Source organism: Phyllobates terribilis, unplaced genomic scaffold (assembly GCF_046119375.1).
Source record: "Phyllobates terribilis strain yellow unplaced genomic scaffold, ASM4611937v1 Scaffold_40__1_contigs__length_11209783, whole genome shotgun sequence".
NCBI lineage: Eukaryota > Metazoa > Chordata > Amphibia > Anura > Dendrobatidae > Phyllobates > Phyllobates terribilis.
Genome location: NW_027362800.1, coordinates 7877761 through 7898073, shown reverse-complemented (window position 1 = coordinate 7898073; position 20313 = coordinate 7877761). Strand labels below are relative to the sequence as shown.

General features: G+C 44.1%; 12 non-coding genes across 12 annotated transcripts; all 12 read left to right on the top strand.

Annotated features, from left to right (window-relative positions):
* The first annotated feature begins 6 nt into the window (after positions 1–6).
* Positions 7–197, top strand: LOC141189354 (U2 spliceosomal RNA). Its single transcript, XR_012263417.1, has one exon. It is a non-coding gene; the product is annotated as a U2 spliceosomal RNA (small nuclear RNA).
* Positions 198–1314: 1117 nt separating this feature from the next.
* On the top strand, positions 1315–1505 carry LOC141189353 (U2 spliceosomal RNA). The gene has a single exon (XR_012263416.1). It is a non-coding gene; the product is annotated as a U2 spliceosomal RNA (small nuclear RNA).
* Positions 1506–7582: 6077 nt separating this feature from the next.
* Positions 7583–7779, top strand: LOC141185937 (U2 spliceosomal RNA). Its single transcript, XR_012260518.1, has one exon. It is a non-coding gene; the product is annotated as a U2 spliceosomal RNA (small nuclear RNA).
* Positions 7780–8899: 1120 nt separating this feature from the next.
* LOC141189352 (U2 spliceosomal RNA) lies at positions 8900–9090 on the top strand. The gene has a single exon (XR_012263415.1). It is a non-coding gene; the product is annotated as a U2 spliceosomal RNA (small nuclear RNA).
* A 1115-nt stretch (positions 9091–10205) lies between these two features.
* Positions 10206–10396, top strand: LOC141189351 (U2 spliceosomal RNA). The gene has a single exon (XR_012263414.1). It is a non-coding gene; the product is annotated as a U2 spliceosomal RNA (small nuclear RNA).
* A 1121-nt stretch (positions 10397–11517) lies between these two features.
* On the top strand, positions 11518–11708 carry LOC141189350 (U2 spliceosomal RNA). Its single transcript, XR_012263413.1, has one exon. It is a non-coding gene; the product is annotated as a U2 spliceosomal RNA (small nuclear RNA).
* A 1120-nt stretch (positions 11709–12828) lies between these two features.
* Positions 12829–13019, top strand: LOC141189349 (U2 spliceosomal RNA). Its single transcript, XR_012263412.1, has one exon. It is a non-coding gene; the product is annotated as a U2 spliceosomal RNA (small nuclear RNA).
* Positions 13020–14141: 1122 nt separating this feature from the next.
* On the top strand, positions 14142–14332 carry LOC141189348 (U2 spliceosomal RNA). Its single transcript, XR_012263411.1, has one exon. It is a non-coding gene; the product is annotated as a U2 spliceosomal RNA (small nuclear RNA).
* Positions 14333–15453: 1121 nt separating this feature from the next.
* On the top strand, positions 15454–15644 carry LOC141189346 (U2 spliceosomal RNA). Its single transcript, XR_012263409.1, has one exon. It is a non-coding gene; the product is annotated as a U2 spliceosomal RNA (small nuclear RNA).
* Positions 15645–16767: 1123 nt separating this feature from the next.
* LOC141189345 (U2 spliceosomal RNA) lies at positions 16768–16958 on the top strand. Its single transcript, XR_012263408.1, has one exon. It is a non-coding gene; the product is annotated as a U2 spliceosomal RNA (small nuclear RNA).
* Positions 16959–18079: 1121 nt separating this feature from the next.
* LOC141189344 (U2 spliceosomal RNA) lies at positions 18080–18270 on the top strand. Its single transcript, XR_012263407.1, has one exon. It is a non-coding gene; the product is annotated as a U2 spliceosomal RNA (small nuclear RNA).
* Positions 18271–19387: 1117 nt separating this feature from the next.
* LOC141189343 (U2 spliceosomal RNA) lies at positions 19388–19578 on the top strand. The gene has a single exon (XR_012263406.1). It is a non-coding gene; the product is annotated as a U2 spliceosomal RNA (small nuclear RNA).
* The last annotated feature ends 735 nt before the right edge of the window (positions 19579–20313 follow it).

Sequence of the window (20313 nt, the reverse complement as noted above, 5' to 3'; positions counted from 1 at the left end):
CTGGTTATCGCTTCTCGGCCTTTTGGCTAAGATCAAGTGTAGTATCTGTTCTTATCAGTTTAATATCTGATACGTCCCCTATCTGGGGACCATATATTAAATGGATTTTTAGAACAGGGAGATGGAAAAAGAGCTTGCTCTGTCCACTCCACGCATTGACCTGGTATTGCAGTATCTCCAGGACCGGTGCACCCCTTCTTTAATGCAGTTTCTAAAATCAGAAAGAATTGAATTCAATGCTTTTTGTTCATTTTGCTTGTTTGTCGGATTTTGGGATGGACTCTTTGGCTTTGCTTTTCTTCTCCTCATTGGATTTTTCATGTTAAAAGTTGCAGAAGCCAGATGACAAGCTCATTTTGGTTCAACTTCATCAACTGTGCATTGCATTGCCATGTAATGTAATGTAATGCAATGCTATCTATCTAGCTCTCCCTCTATACTTCCTTTTGGATAAACAGACATATTAGGCAAGCATTTTGGAGCTTTCACCTAAATAACTACAGGTGGTGAGATAAGCTGCACAATATAATTGACCTTTCAGTATATTGTTGCACACACACCATCTATTTAGCAAATGCCCTTGTTATCAACAGCAGCCTTTTAAACTCACCTGAGCTAACAGGTATGTGAGCTGGTTACTCTGCTGCGCTTAAAATTTCTTTTTTGGTTTGCTACAATGCCTTTTCTGAAACGTTGTCTCCCTCTGCTGGAACACTGACTTCTTTCATTTAATGCCTGCAGACTATAAAAGAGAAACCAACCCAAAAAGTTTGGTTGATTAGTCTGTGGCATTCTTTTAAACTGTTGCTTATGGCGGTCTCTGTGAGCTTCTCAGTGACATTCAGCCATCCAGGTATCCCGCCTGCAGTAGACGGAATGTGGCAATGGAACGCTGGCTGCGCGTGTCATAATAGGCTCTGAGCCTTTATATACCTGCGCACAGCAGCAGCCACCTTCAGTCTGCTGCTGGACAGCCAGCAGCAGCAGCAGGAGAGGTAATTAATCAGCAACCCTCCTGCTAAGGGTAGACAGCTGCTCGTTCCACCCCCCCCCCGCCTTAATTGGTTCTCCTCCCTTCCAACGGTGTTGAGGCGGGTGGGAACAGCCGGGGGTTGAGGGTACTGTGCTAAAAGAGGTGGAGTTATGCAGATCTAAAACGCGTGGATTGCAGCAGCAGCAAGCCGAAAAGTGCAGGCATGTGAGGGATCTAGAGGTTGACAGCATGTCTTCTTAACGGGAGTCCAGGTGGCCATCTCCACAAATGGACTTTTCAGAATCCTTGGGTGGCACCGTAGTCGGAAACCAATTCTGGTTATCGCTTCTCGGCCTTTTGGCTAAGATCAAGTGTAGTATCTGTTCTTATCAGTTTAATATCTGATACGTCCCCTATCTGGGGACCATATATTAAATGGATTTTTAGAACAGGGAGATGGAAAAAGAGCTTGCTCTGTCCACTCCACGCATTGACCTGGTATTGCAGTATCTCCAGGACCGGTGCACCCCTTCTTTAATGCAGTTTCTAAAATCAGAAAGAATTGAATTCAATGCTTTTTGTTCATTTTGCTTGTTTGTCGGATTTTGGGATGGACTCTTTGGCTTTGCTTTTCTTCTCCTCATTGGATTTTTCATGTTAAAAGTTGCAGAAGCCAGATGACAAGCTCATTTTGGTTCAACTTCAGCAACTGTGCATTGCATTGCCATGTAATGTAATGTAATGCAATGCTATCTATCTAGCTCTCCCTCTATACTTCCTTTTGGATAAACAGACATATTAGGCAAGCATTTTGGAGCTTTCACCTAAATAACTACAGGTGGTGAGATAAGCTGCACAATATAATTGACCTTTCAGTATATTGTTGCACACACACCATCTATTTAGCAAATGCCCTTGTTATCAACAGCAGCCTTTTAAACTCACCTGAGCTAACAGGTATGTGAGCTGGTTACTCTGCTGCGCTTAAAATTTCTTTTTTGGTTTGCTACAATGCCTTTTCTGAAACGTTGTCTGCCTCTGCTGGAACACTGACTTCTTTCATTTAATGCCTGCAGACTATAAAAGAGAAACCAACCCAAAAAGTTTGGTTGATTAGTCTGTGGCATTCTTTTAAACTGTTGCTTATGGCGGTCTCTGTGAGCTTCTCAGTGACATTCAGCCATCCAGGTATCCCGCCTGCAGTAGACGGAATGTGGCAATGGAACGCTGGCTGCGCGTGTCATAATAGGCTCTGAGCCTTTATATACCTGCGCACAGCAGCAGCCACCTTCAGTCTGCTGCTGGACAGCCAGCAGCAGCAGCAGCAGGAGATTTAATTAATCAGCAACCCTCCTGCTAAGGGTAGACAGCTGCTCGTTCCACCCCCCCCCCCCGCCTTAATTGGTTCTCCTCCCTTCCAACGGTGTTGAGGCGGGTGGGAACAGCCGGGGGTTGAGGGTACTGTGCTAAAAGAGGTGGAGTTATGCAGATCTAAAACGCGTGGATTGCAGCAGCAGCAAGCCGAAAAGTGCAGGCATGTGAGGGATCTAGAGGTTGACAGCATGTCTTCTTAACGGGAGTCCAGGTGGCCATCTCCACAAATGGACTTTTCAGAATCCTTGGGTGGCACCGTAGTCGGAAACCAATTCTGGTTATCGCTTCTCGGCCTTTTGGCAAGATCAGTGGTGGTTTTCTGCTGCTGGTGTTGTTTGGAGGGCAGTTGTGACTGGGGTTCCCCCTTGTGGGGCCCTAGTGTGCGATTGAGCGGCGATTGTGTTTATCTGCTGTAAAAATGGTGGAGAAAACACGTGGATTAGAGGACTCGGTCCGTCTGAAGGTGGCTGCAGGTCATGAAGGAGAAATCGGTTTGGACCAAGTTTGCGTTGATGTCTTGAAGAACATTAATGACTTGAAGGTAACGGATGTATTGGCACTGCAGGATTTTCAGAAACAAGGAATTTATGATATCACTTTTGTTTCTTTGAGTATTTGCCAGAGAGTCTACATGGAGTTGGTACGAATGAAGGAAGAAAAGGAATTGAAATGCCTAGAGTTTATTGCACTGGAACCTCTGTTCCAGCAGACATATAAGTATGTGGTTGTGCACATGTATAACCCTAAAGTTCCGGATGAGACTGTTTCCAATTTTTTAGCTCGGTATTGTAGTGAGGTTAAATTTTTGGGAAGAATGAAGAACAAATACAATTATCTAAATGGCAAGAGGAGATATGTTGTAAAACTGAGACCGGATGATAGAGCTATTGGGGGTGCCAAGAGCATTCCTGCACAGTTTTCTATCGTAGGAGAAAGGGGATTTTGTTTTTATAATGGACAGATGGAATATTGTAGGAAGTGTCATGAGTTTGGACATGTTCAGAAAGATTGTCCAGTGCAAGGTGATGTTTGTAGAGGTTGTGGGAAATCTGGGCATGTGGCAAGTGGTTGCCCAATGAATAAGGTGTGTGATTTGTGTGGACATGCAGATCACCTTGCAAGGAAATGTAGATTGTGGGCTCAGATTCCTAGGTCACAGGTGGACGCTGAAGAGAGGCAGAAGAAGACTCGGCAGGAAAGTGGGGAGGAGGGCGAAGGCTCAGACTCAGAGGGGGAAAGCCAAAAACAAGATGGTGGTAGGGGAAGAGACCATGCGGTGCCCAAGATGGAGGAAAAGGGGCGGAGCCAGAAGAAAGTTGGTTTGAGGGAGGGGCTGGAAGTAATAAACAAAGTAGCTGATGTGCATGGCCCGGGTGATGGGATGGATTTGTCTAATATGGCGGAGTCAGTGAATCCTGTTTTGGGAAGAGATGGGGGTGAGGAAATGGAGGTTTTGGAGGAGGAGGATTCTGATTCGGATGGAACTATAACCCCTCAGCAGCGTGATAGGGTTAACAGTGATTGGAGTGAAAATGAGGAGGAAGATGATGGCAAGGAGGAGAGTTATGCCTCCGTGATTAAAAGAAGTAAGGTGGAGGGGTGTTGGTCTGGGGGGCAGGAAGATCCAGTCTCCCTAAGACCAGGTTATTCTAACAGGGACTCGAGTTCTGAGTCGCCTGATATACGTAGAAAAGTGGGTGGCAGGAGTGGGTTTTCTCCTGGTTCATGATGGATCGGGTATGGTGGAGATTTTTTCCTGTTGTTATGATGGCGTTGTGTGTTGCTTCTCTGAATGTACGAGGGATTGGTTCTGCTTGTAGGAGAGCAGGGATACTGGAGTACATTGAGAGTGTGAATGCAGATATTGTCTGTCTGCAGGAATGTGTAATTAAATCTGCCCCGCATGAGAGTGAGTGGAATAAGGGGCAATCTTTTTGGTCCCCATGCTCAGAAAACAGGAATGAAGGGGTGGGCATTTTACTGTGTAATTCCAGTCTAAAGGTTTTAGAGTTTAAAGTAATCATACCTGGGAGATGTTTGTTTTTATTAGTGGATTTTTTAGGTCAGCGGGTACGGGTTTTTAATGTTTATGCCCCTGCTGATAAACAAGCAAGAGTTGGGTTTTTGGAGTCTCTAAAGTTGTTTTTACCAGGCAGAGACTTCACTATAGTGGCTGGAGATTTTAATTGTGTCAGATCCGCAAAAGATCGTAAGAGCTCTACGGAAGGTAGGACTGATGTTACGTCTAATATTTTAAATCAGATTGTGCAGGATTTACGCTACACGGATGCTGGTCTGATGGTTGGGCCAAGTGATAAGTTCACATACATATCAGATAGTGGACGTAGTGTTTCCCGAATTGACTATGTTTTTATGTCTGAAGGGATTAAGGTGGCCAAGTGCAATCACGTGATGACGACTTTTTCTGACCACAAGATGATAGTGGTAGATCTGTGTATAGCTGAGTCCCTGGCTTTTGGAAAGGGACTCTGGAAGCTGAACGTAAGCCTGCTGGAAGAGGAGAGTGTTAAGGTTGGTTTTAATAAAGTGTTTTTGTCTTGTGTGTCTGAACAGCACCTTTTTAAAGATTTGCTAGAGTGGTGGGACTGGGCTAAGGAGAAATTTGCATGTTATTTTAAAGGGGTGTGTTTTAGGAGAGCGAAAGCCAAAAGGGATCATGATGCTGCTGTTATTTCAAAATTGGAAGTACTCCATAAGTTTAAGAGAGCGGGGATGGAGGTGGATAAAGAGATTGCAGATTTGAAGGACGAACTGAAGAAGATACTTATTGAAAAAGGGAAGACTATTATGTTTAAGGCAAAAATAAAGCACATGGAGGAAAATGAGCAATGTTCGAGATACTTTTTTAAAAAATGTTTTAAACCTAAAGGGGTTTTTAAGTCTGTTTTTTCTCCTGCAGGGGAGGTATCTGGGGATGAGATGATTGGCAGTATTCTTTCCTTTTATGAAACACTCTTCTCTAACGATAGTAGAGCCAGTGATGCGGAAATTAATGATTATTGCAAAGTATTAACTAATAATATTCCTGAGGAGAAAATTGGGTTTTTAAGTGAGGAGGTTGGGAAAGATGAAATTAGACGGGCAGTGGATGGCTTGGCGAAAGGCAAGACGCCAGGCTGTGATGGTCTTCCTGCTGAATTTTATGTTAGATTTTGGGATATTATAGGTGTGGAGTTTTCCCGGGTGGTGCAATATGGTTTTACTCATGGGATTTTATCGGTTTCTATGCGTAAGGGGATTGTTACGCTGATTCATAAGAAAGGGGACATGAGGGATATTAAAAATTGGAGGCCCATAACATTGTTAAACAGTGATTACAAAATTATTTCTAAAATTGTGGCTGGTAGACTGGCAGATGTGATAGGTGATATGGTGGGGGAGTATCAGGCATGTGCAGTGCCTGGTAGGAAAATTTCAGATAATTTGCTGCTTCTAAGAGACTTAATTTATCAGGCTAATTTGAATAAGAATGCTCTTTTGTTACAGTCGGTGGACCTGGAGAAAGCCTTTGATAAAATATCACATAGATTTTTGTTCTCTGCTTTAAGTCACCTTGGTGTTCCGGATAAATTATTGATGGTCATTAAGAGTTTTTATTGTGGGGTCAGTAGCCAGATTTTAGTTAATGGGCATGTGAGTTCCAGTTTTAATATTTTATCGGGAGTTAGGCAGGGTTGTCCCCTGTCACCAATTCTTTTTATCTGTGTGGTGGAGGCCCTTTTAAAAAGTGTGCAAGTTGACAAGTGTGTGGCTGGTGTTTTTATTCCTGGGGGATCCGGGGGTCCAGTCAAGTCTTTAAGTTATATGGATGATATTGTTTTTACTTGTGGTTCACAGGCGGATCTCAATAGAGTGAATTTGCACGTAAGGATTTTTTGTTGTGTGGCTGGTATGGCGGTGAATTGGGGAAAGTGCCAGCTTTGTAACTTTGGGAGGCAGGTTGAGGTTAACGTGGCAGGAGTGGAGAGTAGGGAGGAAATTGAGGTTCTTGGTGTCATCTTTGAGAAGGAACTGAAAGGGAAAAGCAGCCTGAAGATTCTAGAAGACAAAATGGATCAGAAGTTGAACTTTTGGAAACTAAGGAACCTGTCGCTGAGAGGGAAAGTGCTGGTAATCAAGTCTGTGATTCTCCCGCTTCTGCTGTACACTGCTTTGATTTTCCCACCTGCTGTGCTTTGGACAAAGAGAGTGACAAGGAAACTGTTTGTGTTTTTTTGGGGATCCAAAATGGAGAAACTAAGAAGAGGAATGGTTATGTGTTCTGTGGAAAATGGGGGTTGTGATTTTCCTAACATTGACTTATTTTTAAGAATGCATTATTTTTTGAACATTTATAAATTATCCCAGTGTAATAACAGGACTGCGGACATGTGCAAATATTTAGCAGGACGGCTTTTCCAGAAATGGAGCTGGTGTGAGAAGGATTTAAGAAAACCAGTTTCGTTTGTGATACCGTTTTTTTATGTGGTGCTTAGGTCCTTCTATGATCAAAATGGGATAAGCTCCATGGTTAGACCGGACAAAAAACTGATTGTCTCAGGTATTAAGAAGAAGGAGATGTTATGTGATGTGCCGTTTTGTAATAATGCACAGTCTGGACAGGTGTGGAAGCTTTTTTTCATGCGTGGAATCAGCAACAGACAGAAGGATGTAACCTGGATGGCGTTGCATGGATGCTTGCCAACAAGGGCTTTTTTGAATGACCGGGGGATAAAGGTTCAAGAACTATGTCCTAGGGAAGGTTGCAATAAGGTGGAAACAATACAGCATATTTTTTGGGACTGTTTTTTTGCTAAAAAAGTTTTTACCTTGTTGTCACGTATGTTTGTTGCTTTAGTTGGTTTTCATTGTTTCGATTTTGAAAGGATTTTAATAGGTCAAGATTTTAAGTACTCGCAAAGGAAGCGGGCAAGCTGGATTATTTTTGTCATATATAAAGAGGTTTTATGGGACGTTCGGAATTTGGTGATTTTTAAAAAGATTGTTTTTTCCCCCATGGAATGCAGAAAGATTTTTCTTGCTAGACTGTTTTATGCCTATTTATTGGATAAAAAGAAGTATGGTGAGACAGCAGCAGAAGCACTCTGGAACTTTTCACATTGGACTTCTTACAGTAAGTAACAGTTAATTGCAGGGTTGTGTTTTTTGGGATTTTGTTTTTGTTTTTCCGAATGATGATTTGAGAACCCGTTATGTGAATATGCGCTATGATGCATAAATTAATGTGGGTCTTAATCTGAGGAAAAAAAAAAAAAAAATCTGTTCTTATCAGTTTAATATCTGATACGTCCCCTATCTGGGGACCATATATTAAATGGATTTTTAGAACAGGGAGATGGAAAAAGAGCTTGCTCTGTCCACTCCACGCATTGACCTGGTATTGCAGTATCTCCAGGACCGGTGCACCCCTTCTTTAATGCAGTTTCTAAAATCAGAAAGAATTGAATTCAATGCTTTTTGTTCATTTTGCTTGTTTGTCGGATTTTGGGATGGACTCTTTGGCTTTGCTTTTCTTCTCCTCATTGGATTTTTCATGTTAAAAGTTGCAGAAGCCAGATGACAAGCTCATTTTGGTTCAACTTCAGCAACTGTGCATTGCATTGCCATGTAATGTAATGTAATGCAATGCTATCTATCTAGCTCTCCCTCTATACTTCCTTTTGGATAAACAGACATATTAGGCAAGCATTTTGGAGCTTTCACCTAAATAACTACAGGTGGTGAGATAAGCTGCACAATATAATTGACCTTTCAGTATATTGTTGCACACACACCATCTATTTAGCAAATGCCCTTGTTATCAACAGCAGCCTTTTAAACTCACCTGAGCTAACAGGTATGTGAGCTGGTTACTCTGCTGCGCTTAAAATTTCTTTTTTGGTTTGCTACAATGCCTTTTCTGAAACGTTGTCTCCCTCTGCTGGAACACTGACTTCTTTCATTTAATGCCTGCAGACTATAAAAGAGAAACCAACCCAAAAAGTTTGGTTGATTAGTCTGTGGCATTCTTTTAAACTGTTGCTTATGGCGGTCTCTGTGAGCTTCTCAGTGACATTCAGCCATCCAGGTATCCCGCCTGCAGTAGACGGAATGTGGCAATGGAACGCTGGCTGCGCGTGTCATAATAGGCTCTGAGCCTTTATATACCTGCGCACAGCAGCAGCCACCTTCAGTCTGCTGCTGGACAGCCAGCAGCAGCAGCAGCAGGAGAGGTAATTAATCAGCAACCCTCCTGCTAAGGGTAGACAGCTGCTCGTTCCACCCCCCCCCCGCCTTAATTGGTTCTCCTCCCTTCCAACGGTGTTGAGGCGGGTGGGAACAGCCGGGGGTTGAGGGTACTGTGCTAAAAGAGGTGGAGTTATGCAGATCTAAAACGCGTGGATTGCAGCAGCAGCAAGCCGAAAAGTGCAGGCATGTGAGGGATCTAGAGGTTGACAGCATGTCTTCTTAACGGGAGTCCAGGTGGCCATCTCCACAAATGGACTTTTCAGAATCCTTGGGTGGCACCGTAGTCGGAAACCAATTCTGGTTATCGCTTCTCGGCCTTTTGGCTAAGATCAAGTGTAGTATCTGTTCTTATCAGTTTAATATCTGATACGTCCCCTATCTGGGGACCATATATTAAATGGATTTTTAGAACAGGGAGATGGAAAAAGAGCTTGCTCTGTCCACTCCACGCATTGACCTGGTATTGCAGTATCTCCAGGACCGGTGCACCCCTTCTTTAATGCAGTTTCTAAAATCAGAAAGAATTGAATTCAATGCTTTTTGTTCATTTTGCTTGTTTGTCGGATTTTGGGATGGACTCTTTGGCTTTGCTTTTCTTCTCCTCATTGGATTTTTCATGTTAAAAGTTGCAGAAGCCAGATGACAAGCTCATTTTGGTTCAACTTCAGCAACTGTGCATTGCATTGCCATGTAATGTAATGTAATGCAATGCTATCTATCTAGCTCTCCCTCTATACTTCCTTTTGGATAAACAGACATATTAGGCAAGCATTTTGGAGCTTTCACCTAAATAACTACAGGTGGTGAGATAAGCTGCACAATATAATTGACCTTTCAGTATATTGTTGCACACACACCATCTATTTAGCAAATGCCCTTGTTATCAACAGCAGCCTTTGAAACTCACCTGAGCTAACAGGTATGTGAGCTGGTTACTCTGCTGCGCTTAAAATTTCTTTTTTGGTTTGCTACAATGCCTTTTCTGAAACGTTGTCTCCCTCTGCTGGAACACTGACTTCTTTCATTTAATGCCTGCAGACTATAAAAGAGAAACCAACCCAAAAAGTTTGGTTGATTAGTCTGTGGCATTCTTTTAAACTGTTGCTTATGGCGGTCTCTGTGAGCTTCTCAGTGACATTCAGCCATCCAGGTATCCCGCCTGCAGTAGACGGAATGTGGCAATGGAACGCTGGCTGCGCGTGTCATAATAGGCTCTGAGCCTTTATATACCTGCGCACAGCAGCAGCCACCTTCAGTCTGCTGCTGGACAGCCAGCAGCAGCAGGAGAGGTAATTAATCAGCAACCCTCCTGCTAAGGGTAGACAGCTGCTCGTTCCACCCCCCCCCCCGCCTTAATTGGTTCTCCTCCCTTCCAACGGTGTTGAGGCGGGTGGGAACAGCCGGGGGTTGAGGGTACTGTGCTAAAGGAGGTGGAGTTATGCAGATCTAAAACGCGTGGATTGCAGCAGCAGCAAGCCGAAAAGTGCAGGCATGTGAGGGATCTAGAGGTTGACAGCATGTCTTCTTAACGGGAGTCCAGGTGGCCATCTCCACAAATGGACTTTTCAGAATCCTTGGGTGGCACCGTAGTCGGAAACCAATTCTGGTTATCGCTTCTCGGCCTTTTGGCTAAGATCAAGTGTAGTATCTGTTCTTATCAGTTTAATATCTGATACGTCCCCTATCTGGGGACCATATATTAAATGGATTTTTAGAACAGGGAGATGGAAAAAGAGCTTGCTCTGTCCACTCCACGCATTGACCTGGTATTGCAGTATCTCCAGGACCGGTGCACCCCTTCTTTAATGCAGTTTCTAAAATCAGAAAGAATTGAATTCAATGCTTTTTGTTCATTTTGCTTGTTTGTCGGATTTTGGGATGGACTCTTTGGCTTTGCTTTTCTTCTCCTCATTGGATTTTTCATGTTAAAAGTTGCAGAAGCCAGATGACAAGCTCATTTTGGTTCAACTTCAGCAACTGTGCATTGCATTGCCATGTAATGTAATGTAATGCAATGCTATCTATCTAGCTCTCCCTCTATACTTCCTTTTGGATAAACAGACATATTAGGCAAGCATTTTGGAGCTTTCACCTAAATAACTACAGGTGGTGAGATAAGCTGCACAATATAATTGACCTTTCAGTATATTGTTGCACACACACCATCTATTTAGCAAATGCCCTTGTTATCAACAGCAGCCTTTTAAACTCACCTGAGCTAACAGGTATGTGAGCTGGTTACTCTGCTGCGCTTAAAATTTCTTTTTTGGTTTGCTACAATGCCTTTTCTGAAACGTTGTCTCCCTCTGCTGGAACACTGACTTCTTTCATTTAATGCCTGCAGACTATAAAAGAGAAACCAACCCAAAAAGTTTGGTTGATTAGTCTGTGGCATTCTTTTAAACTGTTGCTTATGGCGGTCTCTGTGAGCTTCTCAGTGACATTCAGCCATCCAGGTATCCCGCCTGCAGTAGACGGAATGTGGCAATGGAACGCTGGCTGCGCGTGTCATAATAGGCTCTGAGCCTTTATATACCTGCGCACAGCAGCAGCCACCTTCAGTCTGCTGCTGGACAGCCAGCAGCAGCAGCAGCAGGAGAGGTAATTAATCAGCAACCCTCCTGCTAAGGGTAGACAGCTGCTCGTTCCACCCCCCCCCCCGCCTTAATTGGTTCTCCTCCCTTCCAACGGTGTTGAGGCGGGTGGGAACAGCCGGGGGTTGAGGGTACTGTGCTAAAAGAGGTGGAGTTATGCAGATCTAAAACGCGTGGATTGCAGCAGCAGCAAGCCGAAAAGTGCAGGCATGTGAGGGATCTAGAGGTTGACAGCATGTCTTCTTAACGGGAGTCCAGGTGGCCATCTCCACAAATGGACTTTTCAGAATCCTTGGGTGGCACCGTAGTCGGAAACCAATTCTGGTTATCGCTTCTCGGCCTTTTGGCTAAGATCAAGTGTAGTATCTGTTCTTATCAGTTTAATATCTGATACGTCCCCTATCTGGGGACCATATATTAAATGGATTTTTAGAACAGGGAGATGGAAAAAGAGCTTGCTCTGTCCACTCCACGCATTGACCTGGTATTGCAGTATCTCCAGGACCGGTGCACCCCTTCTTTAATGCAGTTTCTAAAATCAGAAAGAATTGAATTCAATGCTTTTTGTTCATTTTGCTTGTTTGTCGGATTTTGGGATGGACTCTTTGGCTTTGCTTTTCTTCTCCTCATTGGATTTTTCATGTTAAAAGTTGCAGAAGCCAGATGACAAGCTCATTTTGGTTCAACTTCAGCAACTGTGCATTGCATTGCCATGTAATGTAATGTAATGCAATGCTATCTATCTAGCTCTCCCTCTATACTTCCTTTTGGATAAACAGACATATTAGGCAAGCATTTTGGAGCTTTCACCTAAATAACTACAGGTGGTGAGATAAGCTGCACAATATAATTGACCTTTCAGTATATTGTTGCACACACACCATCTATTTAGCAAATGCCCTTGTTATCAACAGCAGCCTTTTAAACTCACCTGAGCTAACAGGTATGTGAGCTGGTTACTCTGCTGCGCTTAAAATTTCTTTTTTGGTTTGCTACAATGCCTTTTCTGAAACGTTGTCTCCCTCTGCTGGAACACTGACTTCTTTCATTTAATGCCTGCAGACTATAAAAGAGAAACCAACCCAAAAAGTTTGGTTGATTAGTCTGTGGCATTCTTTTAAACTGTTGCTTATGGCGGTCTCTGTGAGCTTCTCAGTGACATTCAGCCATCCAGGTATCCCGCCTGCAGTAGACGGAATGTGGCAATGGAACGCTGGCTGCGCGTGTCATAATAGGCTCTGAGCCTTTATATACCTGCGCACAGCAGCAGCCACCTTCAGTCTGCTGCTGGACAGCCAGCAGCAGCAGCAGCAGGAGAGGTAATTAATCAGCAACCCTCCTGCTAAGGGTAGACAGCTGCTCGTTCCACCCCCCCCCCGCCTTAATTGGTTCTCCTCCCTTCCAACGGTGTTGAGGCGGGTGGGAACAGCCGGGGGTTGAGGGTACTGTGCTAAAAGAGGTGGAGTTATGCAGATCTAAAACGCGTGGATTGCAGCAGCAGCAAGCCGAAAAGTGCAGGCATGTGAGGGATCTAGAGGTTGACAGCATGTCTTCTTAACGGGAGTCCAGGTGGCCATCTCCACAAATGGACTTTTCAGAATCCTTGGGTGGCACCGTAGTCGGAAACCAATTCTGGTTATCGCTTCTCGGCCTTTTGGCTAAGATCAAGTGTAGTATCTGTTCTTATCAGTTTAATATCTGATACGTCCCCTATCTGGGGACCATATATTAAATGGATTTTTAGAACAGGGAGATGGAAAAAGAGCTTGCTCTGTCCACTCCACGCATTGACCTGGTATTGCAGTATCTCCAGGACCGGTGCACCCCTTCTTTAATGCAGTTTCTAAAATCAGAAAGAATTGAATTCAATGCTTTTTGTTCATTTTGCTTGTTTGTCGGATTTTGGGATGGACTCTTTGGCTTTGCTTTTCTTCTCCTCATTGGATTTTTCATGTTAAAAGTTGCAGAAGCCAGATGACAAGCTCATTTTGGTTCAACTTCAGCAACTGTGCATTGCATTGCCATGTAATGTAATGTAATGCAATGCTATCTATCTAGCTCTCCCTCTATACTTCCTTTTGGATAAACAGACATATTAGGCAAGCATTTTGGAGCTTTCACCTAAATAACTACAGGTGGTGAGATAAGCTGCACAATATAATTGACCTTTCAGTATATTGTTGCACACACACCATCTATTTAGCAAATGCCCTTGTTATCAACAGCAGCCTTTTAAACTCACCTGAGCTAACAGGTATGTGAGCTGGTTACTCTGCTGCGCTTAAAATTTCTTTTTTGGTTTGCTACAATGCCTTTTCTGAAACGTTGTCTCCCTCTGCTGGAACACTGACTTCTTTCATTTAATGCCTGCAGACTATAAAAGAGAAACCAACCCAAAAAGTTTGGTTGATTAGTCTGTGGCATTCTTTTAAACTGTTGCTTATGGCGGTCTCTGTGAGCTTCTCAGTGACATTCAGCCATCCAGGTATCCCGCCTGCATTAGACGGAATGTGGCAATGGAACGCTGGCTGCGCGTGTCATAATAGGCTCTGAGCCTTTATATATATGCGCACAGCAGCAGCCACCTTCAGTCTGCTGCTGGACAGCCAGCAGCAGCAGCAGCAGGAGAGGTAATTAATCAGCAACCCTCCTGCTAAGGGTAGACAGCTGCTCGTTCCACCCCCCCCCCCCGCCTTAATTGGTTCTCCTCCCTTCCAACGGTGTTGAGGCGGGTGGGAACAGCCGGGGGTTGAGGGTACTGTGCTAAAAGAGGTGGAGTTATGCAGATCTAAAACGCGTGGATTGCAGCAGCAGCAAGCCGAAAAGTGCAGGCATGTGAGGGATCTAGAGGTTGACAGCATGTCTTCTTAACGGGAGTCCAGGTGGCCATCTCCACAAATGGACTTTTCAGAATCCTTGGGTGGCACCGTAGTCGGAAACCAATTCTGGTTATCGCTTCTCGGCCTTTTGGCTAAGATCAAGTGTAGTATCTGTTCTTATCAGTTTAATATCTGATACGTCCCCTATCTGGGGACCATATATTAAATGGATTTTTAGAACAGGGAGATGGAAAAAGAGCTTGCTCTGTCCACTCCACGCATTGACCTGGTATTGCAGTATCTCCAGGACCGGTGCACCCCTTCTTTAATGCAGTTTCTAAAATCAGAAAGAATTGAATTCAATGCTTTTTGTTCATTTTGCTTGTTTGTCGGATTTTGGGATGGACTCTTTGGCTTTGCTTTTCTTCTCCTCATTGGATTTTTCATGTTAAAAGTTGCAGAAGCCAGATGACAAGCTCATTTTGGTTCAACTTCAGCAACTGTGCATTGCATTGCCATGTAATGTAATGTAATGCAATGCTATCTATCTAGCTCTCCCTCTATACTTCCTTTTGGATAAACAGACATATTAGGCAAGCATTTTGGAGCTTTCACCTAAATAACTACAGGTGGTGAGATAAGCTGCACAATATAATTGACCTTTCAGTATATTGTTGCACACACACCATCTATTTAGCAAATGCCCTTGTTATCAACAGCAGCCTTTTAAACTCACCTGAGCTAACAGGTATGTGAGCTGGTTACTCTGCTGCGCTTAAAATTTCTTTTTTGGTTTGCTACAATGCCTTTTCTGAAACGTTGTCTCCCTCTGCTGGAACACTGACTTCTTTCATTTAATGCCTGCAGACTATAAAAGAGAAACCAACCCAAAAAGTTTGGTTGATTAGTCTGTGGCATTCTTTTAAACTGTTGCTTATGGCGGTCTCTGTGAGCTTCTCAGTGACATTCAGCCATCCAGGTATCCCGCCTGCAGTAGACGGAATGTGGCAATGGAACGCTGGCTGCGCGTGTCATAATAGGCTCTGAGCCTTTATATACCTGCGCACAGCAGCAGCCACCTTCAGTCTGCTGCTGGACAGCCAGCAGCAGCAGCAGCAGGAGAGGTAATTAATCAGCAACCCTCCTGCTAAGGGTAGACAGCTGCTCGTTCCACCCCCCCCCCCGCCTTAATTGGTTCTCCTCCCTTCCAACGGTGTTGAGGCGGGTGGGAACAGCCGGGGGTTGAGGGTACTGTGCTAAAAGAGGTGGAGTTATGCAGATCTAAAACGCGTGGATTGCAGCAGCAGCAAGCCGAAAAGTGCAGGCATGTGAGGGATCTAGAGGTTGACAGCATGTCTTCTTAACGGGAGTCCAGGTGGCCATCTCCACAAATGGACTTTTCAGAATCCTTGGGTGGCACCGTAGTCGGAAACCAATTCTGGTTATCGCTTCTCGGCCTTTTGGCTAAGATCAAGTGTAGTATCTGTTCTTATCAGTTTAATATCTGATACGTCCCCTATCTGGGGACCATATATTAAATGGATTTTTAGAACAGGGAGATGGAAAAAGAGCTTGCTCTGTCCACTCCACGCATTGACCTGGTATTGCAGTATCTCCAGGACCGGTGCACCCCTTCTTTAATGCAGTTTCTAAAATCAGAAAGAATTGAATTCAATGCTTTTTGTTCATTTTGCTTGTTTGTCGGATTTTGGGATGGACTCTTTGGCTTTGCTTTTCTTCTCCTCATTGGATTTTTCATGTTAAAAGTTGCAGAAGCCAGATGACAAGCTCATTTTGGTTCAACTTCAGCAACTGTGCATTGCATTGCCATGTAATGTAATGTAATGCAATGCTATCTATCTAGCTCTCCCTCTATACTTCCTTTTGGATAAACAGACATATTAGGCAAGCATTTTGGAGCTTTCACCTAAATAACTACAGGTGGTGAGATAAGCTGCACAATATAATTGACCTTTCAGTATATTGTTGCACACACACCATCTATTTAGCAAATGCCCTTGTTATCAACAGCAGCCTTTTAAACTCACCTGAGCTAACAGGTATGTGAGCTGGTTACTCTGCTGCGCTTAAAATTTCTTTTTTGGTTTGCTACAATGCCTTTTCTGAAACGTTGTCTCCCTCTGCTGGAACACTGACTTCTTTCATTTAATGCCTGCAGACTATAAAAGAGAAACCAACCCAAAAAGTTTGGTTGATTAGTCTGTGGCATTCTTTTAAACTGTTGCTTATGGCGGTCTCTGTGAGCTTCTCAGTGACATTCAGCCATCCAGGTATCCCGCCTGCAGTAGACGGAATGTGGCAATGGAACGCTGGCTGCGCGTGTCATAATAGGCTCTGAGCCTTTATATACCTGCGCACAGCAGCAGCCACCTTCAGTCTGCTGCTGGACAGCCAGCAGCAGCAGCAGCAGGAGAGGTAATTAATCAGCAACCCTCCTGCTAAGGGTAGACAGCTGCTCGTTCCACCCCCCCCCCCCCGCCTTAATTGGTTCTCCTCCCTTCCAACGGTGTTGAGGCGGGTGGGAACAGCCGGGGGTTGAGGGTACTGTGCTAAAAGAGGTGGAGTTATGCAGATCTAAAACGCGTGGATTGCAGCAGCAGCAAGCCGAAAAGTGCAGGCATGTGAGGGATCTAGAGGTTGACAGCATGTCTTCTTAACGGGAGTCCAGGTGGCCATCTCCACAAATGGACTTTTCAGAATCCTTGGGTGGCACCGTAGTCGGAAACCAATTCTGGTTATCGCTTCTCGGCCTTTTGGCTAAGATCAAGTGTAGTATCTGTTCTTATCAGTTTAATATCTGATACGTCCCCTATCTGGGGACCATATATTAAATGGATTTTTAGAACAGGGAGATGGAAAAAGAGCTTGCTCTGTCCACTCCACGCATTGACCTGGTATTGCAGTATCTCCAGGACCGGTGCACCCCTTCTTTAATGCAGTTTCTAAAATCAGAAAGAATTGAATTCAATGCTTTTTGTTCATTTTGCTTGTTTGTCGGATTTTGGGATGGACTCTTTGGCTTTGCTTTTCTTCTCCTCATTGGATTTTTCATGTTAAAAGTTGCAGAAGCCAGATGACAAGCTCATTTTGGTTCAACTTCAGCAACTGTGCATTGCATTGCCATGTAATGTAATGTAATGCAATGCTATCTATCTAGCTCTCCCTCTATACTTCCTTTTGGATAAACAGACATATTAGGCAAGCATTTTGGAGCTTTCACCTAAATAACTACAGGTGGTGAGATAAGCTGCACAATATAATTGACCTTTCAGTATATTGTTGCACACACACCATCTATTTAGCAAATGCCCTTGTTATCAACAGCAGCCTTTTAAACTCACCTGAGCTAACAGGTATGTGAGCTGGTTACTCTGCTGCGCTTAAAATTTCTTTTTTGGTTTGCTACAATGCCTTTTCTGAAACGTTGTCTCCCTCTGCTGGAACACTGACTTCTTTCATTTAATGCCTGCAGACTATAAAAGAGAAACCAACCCAAAAAGTTTGGTTGATTAGTCTGTGGCATTCTTTTAAACTGTTGCTTATGGCGGTCTCTGTGAGCTTCTCAGTGACATTCAGCCATCCAGGTATCCCGCCTGCAGTAGACGGAATGTGGCAATGGAACGCTGGCTGCGCGTGTCATAATAGGCTCTGAGCCTTTATATACCTGCGCACAGCAGCAGCCACCTTCAGTCTGCTGCTGGACAGCCAGCAGCAGCAGCATCAGGAGAGGTAATTAATCAGCAACCCTCCTGCTAAGGGTAGACAGCTGCTCGTTCCACCCCCCCCCCCGCCTTAATTGGTTCTCCTCCCTTCCAACGGTGTTGAGGCGGGTGGGAACAGCCGGGGGTTGAGGGTACTGTGCTAAAAGAGGTGGAGTTATGCAGATCTAAAACGCGTGGATTGCAGCAGCAGCAAGCCGAAAAGTGCAGGCATGTGAGGGATCTAGAGGTTGACAGCATGTCTTCTTAACGGGAGTCCAGGTGGCCATCTCCACAAATGGACTTTTCAGAATCCTTGGGTGGCACCGTAGTCGGAAACCAATTCTGGTTATCGCTTCTCGGCCTTTTGGCTAAGATCAAGTGTAGTATCTGTTCTTATCAGTTTAATATCTGATACGTCCCCTATCTGGGGACCATATATTAAATGGATTTTTAGAACAGGGAGATGGAAAAAGAGCTTGCTCTGTCCACTCCACGCATTGACCTGGTATTGCAGTATCTCCAGGACCGGTGCACCCCTTCTTTAATGCAGTTTCTAAAATCAGAAAGAATTGAATTCAATGCTTTTTGTTCATTTTGCTTGTTTGTCGGATTTTGGGATGGACTCTTTGGCTTTGCTTTTCTTCTCCTCATTGGATTTTTCATGTTAAAAGTTGCAGAAGCCAGATGACAAGCTCATTTTGGTTCAACTTCATCAACTGTGCATTGCATTGCCATGTAATGTAATGTAATGCAATGCTATCTATCTAGCTCTCCCTCTATACTTCCTTTTGGATAAACAGACATATTAGGCAAGCATTTTGGAGCTTTCACCTAAATAACTACAGGTGGTGAGATAAGCTGCACAATATAATTGACCTTTCAGTATATTGTTGCACACACACCATCTATTTAGCAAATGCCCTTGTTATCAACAGCAGCCTTTTAAACTCACCTGAGCTAACAGGTATGTGAGCTGGTTACTCTGCTGCGCTTAAAATTTCTTTTTTGGTTTGCTACAATGCCTTTTCTGAAACGTTGTCTCCCTCTGCTGGAACACTGACTTCTTTCATTTAATGCCTGCAGACTATAAAAGAGAAACCAACCCAAAAAGTTTGGTTGATTAGTCTGTGGCATTCTTTTAAACTGTTGCTTATGGCGGTCTCTGTGAGCTTCTCAGTGACATTCAGCCATCCAGGTATCCCGCCTGCAGTAGACGGAATGTGGCAATGGAACGCTGGCTGCGCGTGTCATAATAGGCTCTGAGCCTTTATATACCTGCGCACAGCAGCAGCCACCTTCAGTCTGCTGCTGGACAGCCAGCAGCAGCAGCAGGAGAGGTAATTAATCAGCAACCCTCCTGCTAAGGGTAGACAGCTGCTCGTTCCACCCCCCCCCCGCCTTAATTGGTTCTCCTCCCTTCCAACGGTGTTGAGGCGGGTGGGAACAGCCGGGGGTTGAGGGTACTGTGCTAAAAGAGGTGGAGTTATGCAGATCTAAAACGCGTGGATTGCAGCAGCAGCAAGCCGAAAAGTGCAGGCATGTGAGGGATCTAGAGGTTGACAGCATGTCTTCTTAACGGGAGTCCAGGTGGCCATCTCCACAAATGGACTTTTCAGAATCCTTGGGTGGCACCGTAGTCGGAAACCAATTCTGGTTATCGCTTCTCGGCCTTTTGGCTAAGATCAAGTGTAGTATCTGTTCTTATCAGTTTAATATCTGATACGTCCCCTATCTGGGGACCATATATTAAATGGATTTTTAGAACAGGGAGATGGAAAAAGAGCTTGCTCTGTCCACTCCACGCATTGACCTGGTATTGCAGTATCTCCAGGACCGGTGCACCCCTTCTTTAATGCAGTTTCTAAAATCAGAAAGAATTGAATTCAATGCTTTTTGTTCATTTTGCTTGTTTGTCGGATTTTGGGATGGACTCTTTGGCTTTGCTTTTCTTCTCCTCATTGGATTTTTCATGTTAAAAGTTGCAGAAGCCAGATGACAAGCTCATTTTGGTTCAACTTCAGCAACTGTGCATTGCATTGCCATGTAATGTAATGTAATGCAATGCTATCTATCTAGCTCTCCCTCTATACTTCCTTTTGGATAAACAGACATATTAGGCAAGCATTTTGGAGCTTTCACCTAAATAACTACAGGTGGTGAGATAAGCTGCACAATATAATTGACCTTTCAGTATATTGTTGCACACACACCATCTATTTAGCAAATGCCCTTGTTATCAACAGCAGCCTTTTAAACTCACCTGAGCTAACAGGTATGTGAGCTGGTTACTCTGCTGCGCTTAAAATTTCTTTTTTGGTTTGCTACAATGCCTTTTCTGAAACGTTGTCTCCCTCTGCTGGAACACTGACTTCTTTCATTTAATGCCTGCAGACTATAAAAGAGAAACCAACCCAAAAAGTTTGGTTGATTAGTCTGTGGCATTCTTTTAAACTGTTGCTTATGGCGGTCTCTGTGAGCTTCTCAGTGACATTCAGCCATCCAGGTATCCCGCCTGCAGTAGACGGAATGTGGCAATGGAACGCTGGCTGCGCGTGTCATAATAGGCTCTGAGCCTTTATATA